Source organism: Sycon ciliatum, chromosome 1 (assembly GCF_964019385.1).
Source record: "Sycon ciliatum chromosome 1, ocSycCili1.1, whole genome shotgun sequence".
Lineage (NCBI taxonomy): Eukaryota > Metazoa > Porifera > Calcarea > Leucosolenida > Sycettidae > Sycon > Sycon ciliatum.
The window spans coordinates 1,141,647-1,148,804 of NC_088643.1; positions in this window are offsets into that span (position 1 = coordinate 1,141,647).

Genomic DNA, 7,158 nt, shown 5'->3' on the forward strand with positions numbered 1-7,158 from the left:
AGGATTGTAGGCCCTTAGGAGATGGTGGTTTGGTGAAGAGGGAGGATGGCAGCGCGTTCCAGGTGTTGATGATGATGTATGGAAAGGCGCGTCTTAGGTAGTTAAGAGCGCCTGGAGGGAGAACATTTTCCAGTATCTAGTTACAGTGGTGGAGAGTTCTCTTAACTCGTTTCCATATGTCCTTTTCCTTTCTAGAAAATACGTTGGGCAACCTGCAAAACCTGTCTGCTTTCTCTGCATGTGACTTGCTTCAGATGTATCTTGATTTCCCATTGCAAGCTTATTGACAAATTTAGGTCATATTTTGTTGATGTTAGACCCTATTTTACCCACTTGTAAAATTTTGTACACACTTTTTCTGGCTGAAAAAATGCATGCAAGGCAACCCCACACTGTGTCTCTCATGTTTGTGGTGTTCGATCAAGAAGTCCATACGTGGATAGAGGACATACAGAGTTAGGCCTTGACAGATAATGCTAGCATAATTTTTCGCATAATTCCTACCAAAATCGAATAATCGCATAATTCGAGGCAAATTGCATACGAATCGTATAAAATTGGAATAATCCGCCTGTTCGCATCAAATTCCATACAGTTGTACATGTTCTACAAGTAGACCTACAAGTAGATGCACCAGGAAGTCGTAGGTTTACGACTCCCTTGAGAACATGTCCAGTCCATTACAATCAGTGACGGTCGTAGCTAGGTCGGACCATGCGTTGACCCCGTTGAACTTTTGCTACTACAGTACAACGCCCTCTACAAAAAAGTCCCCTGTTATTTTGCACAGAACCATTATACATTAGGAGCATATGTAAGCACAATGCGGCATAAGGCCACCTAGAATTAATTCGTTGTTTCGGGTCACTTCACTCATCCGTACCAGGGTCGGTCGGTCGGGTTTATTTTTTATTTATTTTTATTTTTTATTTTGGCCATGTGCATACATGTACATGCACATCGAATAGCTTTTGTCCATCTACAGTGGCAGTCGATCAAATCTGACTGTAGTGTAGACAATCCAGCGCAGTCACCATGGTCATTGTCCCATCAGATCCAGGTCCCTCCAGGACCAGATCTTGGCCTCGCTGGCAAACGAGTCTGACGAGCAGCTTGAAGTAAACAATCATAGAGTTCTGGCAGGACTTTATGGCTGAATCAAGGCCGAGTGCATACGGCCAAGGGCGCAGGCCAAGGCGCGTAGCGCCGAGGCCTGCGCCCGCGGCCGTGCGCACGAGGCCTTGATGAAGGCGGAAAGTCCTGCCAGAACTCTATGATCGTGTTTCAGGTTTCCACTTACATCCTTTGAACCGCGTAGACGGTGCGATACCACATAGCCGGGTGGAGGTTGGGGACGTGGTGGCTAGACCTGTTGCCTCTTTTCTTTGCTCAATGCTCAAGAACAAGTAGGTTGGTCGGGGACGTGGTGGCTACACTATCACTCCTTTGCTGACACGCGATGATCTTATCAATTATTTTCGCTTACATCAGTACATGAAGGCTTCGTGCGTAGATCTACTGTGCTACGCGCCTTGGCCAGCGCCCGGGTCTTGGGTCTGCCTGGCCGTACGCTCATCGGAGTCATGGTCATGTTTTCACTGGCATTCTTTGAAACTGTATATAACATTATAAGCACGATACCACCTAGGGGTGGAGGTCAGGGACGTGGTGGCCGGATCTATCGCTTTTTGAAAGAAGTAGTTGCAGAATTGGCCTTGATTCATGGTCAGGTTTCACTTGCGAACTGTATATAAGCGCGACACTACCTAGGGGTGGAGGTCGGGGACGTGGTGGACGGATCCCTTGCCATTTTTTCCAATTATTTACTCCTCAGGTTAAGTCGTCCTTTTATGCTCGTACTCGTAGACTGTATATAAGCGCGATACCACCTAGTTTGATGCTCGTACTCGTAGACTGTATATAAGCGCTGCGCGATACCACCTAGGGGTGGAGGTCGGGGACGTGGTGGCAAGAACTCTTGCCATTTTTCCCTTGGCCTTGAAGAAGAAGAATGTTTTGAATTGTTTTCAGGTTGTAGCTGTTTAGTTTGGACAGGCATGTCCAATTATTTACTCCTCAGGTTAAGTCGTCCTTTGATGCTCGTACTCGTAGACTGTATATAAGCGCGATACCACCTAGTTTGATGCTCGTACTCGTAGACTGTATATAAGCGCGATACCACCTAGGGGTGGAGGTCGGGGACGTGGTAGCAAGAACTCTTGCCATTTTTCCCTTGGCCTTGAAGAAGAAGAATGTTTTGAATTGTTTTCAGGTTGTAGCTGTTTAGTTTTGTCACTCTTTTACTGACACGCGTACAAACCTGTTGTCAACATCGCCATTAGCTTGTAGAATACTGGATTGCTTACTACAGGTAGCCACCTTTGCTACCTTACATCATAGTACTTGTATGTTTATTACATCAATGAACAGAACTGGGCATGAGGTCATGTCTACAGGCATGCCCAATCTACATGATTGTAGACCTGGTTTCAACCATGTAGTTACTCTACTCTCCTCTAGCTCTAAAGCCAAGGACGGCAAGGTCCTGAGATGAACTGAGATGGCAACGGAAAACTGACGCAGACCCCTGCACTGTAGATCTAGGCTGACAGCGTGCGGGCCTTTATCGGCTCATCAAGGCCACCGCGGAAACGTCGCTCATTGGCTACAACCATGGAAACGGCACTGTAAAAACCTGAAAACTTCTGTAAATAGCGACAAGGTGGCGGAGCTGATGCTGTTTCAGGACCGATTGCGGATGATCGGAGATACATGTAGAAGACAACGTCGTCACATCCTGTCATTTGGCTAGCCATGGCTGCTTCTGAGGTCGATATCTGGATTGCTAGTATTAATTTTATTTGGGTCGTGTGTGTACATAGTCTACGTAGTCTGTACATTTGCATGCATTATTAAAAAAAACATTTTGCGGTCGGGTGAAAAAAGACGGTCGGTCGGGTGACCCGAAACAACGAATTAATTCTGGATGGCCTAATATCATAACTTTTAGCATAAAAATAGCATAATTCTGCAATTTTTTCAGCAATGCGAAAAGCATAATTTCACGAAAATATTAGCATAATCTGTCAAGGCCTATACAGAGTGACAGAATGAGACCATGCACACTTCAAAACTCGCCAGGGTAACGAAATGATAGCCTTTTTTACTTTCAGGTAAAATTATTACAAATCACCTCGTAGTGCACGTTCTTTGTGAGGATATACTTTAGTCCGATTAACCGGTTTAGAACCGGTTTGAAAAGATAGGTACGCCTCAACGCGACCAGGCCCAGTCAGCATTACCTGTCGCAGACGTTGGCTGCTCTGGCTGGGCCATGTTGTTCGCGAAGGACGTAACTCAGCGTCCTACCAAGCACTGGAGATGGCAATTAATACCCGGGACATCAAGCGCCCACGTGGCCGACACCATCTCAGATGGATTGACAATATTAAAAATGATCTAAAGCACGCCAATATTGATATTTCTGACTGTTTTGAACTGGCTCTAGACAAGAAAAAATGGCTGATGCTTGTGGAAAAATGTGCTGCGCTTGCGTAGTTGATCTTACTGCGATACGTTCTACCAATAATGAGATGCCTTTTGTTGGCTCTTCTGCCTGGATTTCGTTGACAGATGTGTTAAGCCCTTGGATCCTTCCATGAGTGACATGCGAACTGTAATTATCATTATTATTCCCGTAGCTATGCAGAAGACGTTACTTCAGTAACGTCTGGCGCTAGCCAGGGTCCACACAGCTTTAATTTGGTGTTAATGTGTTTGTGTGTTTGTGTCACGCCTGGCGCTATCCCGTATCTGTCCCGTACCGTACCGTACCATCAAACACAGCTGGCCACAAACAGCTGGCCGCAATATTCAAATAGGGCTTTCAAACGCAAGATCATAACGTGAAGCAACTTGGTAGAATGAATATGAATGCGAATTGTATGGGGGAATGCATGTAGGGCGATAGTGCGGGTTCTAATCCCAGGTTATGCTAAAAATAGGAGAATTGAAAAATTTATAACATCTCTATGCTTTTTTTGCCTAGGTCATCAAAGCAGAATTATGCCTTTTTTGCTAAAGGTATCGAAAGACGTAGTCGCCCTTTCACTTACCATTTTGTACAACACTTCCCTCTCTTCTGGACACTTTCCATCCCGGTTCAAAATTGCCCACATCACCCCGATATTGAAGTCAAAACAGGGCCCCCGTAATTGCCCTTCCAATCACCGCCCGGTGTCTCTAACATCTATTCTCGCCAAACTCCTTGAGCAGCTCGTGTTCTCTCGTCTCCAGGGGTTTTTCCAAGAACGTTGCCCGTTCCATGAAGATCAATTTGGTTTCCGGAAGCACCGGTCGACCAAGCAACTCCTCACGAAGGTAACGAATGATTGGCTGCTAGCCCGCGAAGCGGGTCTGCATACAGCTGTTGTTTGCGTTGACCTGAAGAAGGCGTTTGATACCGTGCAACACCAGCAACTTCTCATCGCAATCGCGGCCGTGGGTATTTCTGGCATAGCCCTGGCTTGGTTGCAGTCATACCTCCGTGGACGGCAGCAGCGCGTGGTTACCTACATCGGAACGTCTCCTCTGGTACCAGTTACTAGTGGCGTACCTCAAGGCACCGTTCTGGGCCCTGTGCTCTTCAATTTAAATGTGCGGAAGCTGCCGCTCACAGCTGATGCTCTTTCCTGCAAGCTGCCGATGTTCGCGGATGACATGACGCTGTATGCCAGTAGAAGGTCGCCAAATGAAGCTGTCGGTGCCGTCAACAAGGTACTTTCAGCGCTTGCTCTAGATCTTGCGGACCTAGGGTTGTCAGTCAACTCTGCCAAAACTGTCGCCATGTTCATTTCCAAACTCCCCCTGCACCTGTCTTTTCCTGTGATACTCAACGATCAGGTATTGACCCGCGTTACCAGCACCCGAATCCTGGGGGTCATCATTGATGACCGCCTAACGTGGTCGCCTCACATTGACTTTGTAATTCGCAAGACATGTGCTAAGATTGGCGCTCTTCGTCGGTCCTTTCGGCAATTGAGCAGGAAGGCCAGGAGGCAATTTATTGTATCAGTCATTCTACCTGATCTTTTGTACTGTTGTTCGTGTTTTGTAACGAAGCTGTCCGCTAAGGACCGCCAAAGGCTCTCTACTGTGTTCCGCCGTGCTGTGCGAGCTGCCTGTGGTGCTAAGTCACAGGACGACATCACGCCATTATTGACCACATTGGCGATTTATCCATTTGAACACTATATGATTCTCAACTTTGCCCAGTTTATTCATAGAAATCATGTCATCATCTCACTGCCTACCCTAACGGAATTATTTCCACCCATCACTACAGGCCTTAGAACTAGAAGCCACTCTAATGCTTCCATTGCCATATCTAAGCACCGGACAACTGATGGAGTAAATTCTTTTTCTAATCGTGCCGCAATTTTCATTAATACACTACCTGCCGAGTGGCGCAGACACCACCGTACCTCTACATTTGCAAACCAACTCAGGGATCTTTTTAAAGACCCAGTGGCGTTTAAGAAGTATTTTGACCTTCTTTTTGGAATCTGTTGAGTTTCTCGATGATCTTGATAGTTCTTGTACTAAGATTGAAGTTGACTTGGTGTTTGATTACTGTACTGCTTGATGTCTGAATTCCAAATTTTTCTATTTTTTCTTTTCCTTTCCTTTCCACTTATCCCGTTATCGGCCCTCTTAAGAGTTGTGTGTATCACTGTTGAGGCATCCGATGGTAAATAAAATAAATACTACTACTACTAAGGCCAAACGGGCAATGGTGCCCAATTCTATGGAAGCGAATTTCAAATGGGAGAGAGCAACGGGGAGAGAGAGAGAGAGAGAGAGAGAGAGAGAGAGAGAGAGAGAGAGAGGGGGGGAGGGGGAGGGAGGGAGGGAGATGATAAGCAATTGCAGTGTCAATAGAGCGATCCAAGCACATTTCAAGCCGTCTTACTCACAGCAAGGTGATGTAACCACTGAAACTGACTGATTTGGCTACTGGGGGCGGAGTTACAACTTGTGGCGAAGTAAAAGTCACCCCTGCATACGACATTAGTGGGTTGCTATGCACCCACCTACTGAGGCAATAGCAAAATCACACCTTAGTGGATCCAAAATAGAAATCTGATGTCAACTTAGTACTCCCTGGCCGTTTTGACGTCATCACTTTCGAGCCCTATTATCTGCGAAAGGTGGCTGCGACTTTAGAGCTGAATTTCCACCTTTTACAGAAATTTTCAGCCGATTCTGCCCGCGGAACCTCGCGCCACGAATTTGTAGTGTGGAACAGAGGGGCTTCGCGTCAGCATGCGTTTCTGACTCACGCAACGCGGACGCGAGCCGCAGTGGAACCCGGCCCTTAGTTAGTGCCCAGGTGTACAGCGAAAGACTTGCTGCTCCCTAAGCTGGCTGGGTGAGGGCCCTGGTGCGGATGAGGTTGTGAATCCATGGCCGCCAGACTTTTGTAGGTAACCAGTGCCTGCTCCAGCGCCGGGTGAGCCGGGTAATCCACCCGGTTGGGCGGCGCTTGGACCCGGTTGAAAATATAGTACCGGGTCACCTGTGACCCGGTTGGTACTTTACACTTTCGAACTTTGAAAGGACTGACCACATGGCTTGTATGTGTCAGATACTTCTTCTTCTTTCGTAATTTTCTAATTCCTGCCCTCTCTTTTCTAAATGCGGCTTATCCATTCGCCTTTATGTCATTGGACCTAGTTCCCGTTTATTGTCCGAATTAAAATAAACCAACCAACCAGTTAAAGCATGTGCCTCGGCTGGTGAGACAGCGCCAGGTACATGTGTACCCGGTTACGACCCGGTTGAAATGGTTGCGCCAGGTACACGAGTACTCGGCTGTCCTACATACAATCCTAGAGCAGACACTGGTAACGTCTCTGAAACCATCGAAGCAATCGTGGAGCGCAAGGTCTCCGGTCTTATAGCTGACGTTGGTGACGCAGACGTCGCCAATGACTCGCGTTCTCTGCTTCCTGCTCCGCTCGCCGCGCTCGGGGTAGAATGGCAGGATTCAGCGTGGTGAAGTACACTGAAACAGGCGATCGGCGAGGGCAGCTTTCCTGCCCGAATTATTCAAACTGAAGAGCGAGAGTTCGCTGCGGAGACGCAGAACCGTCATGG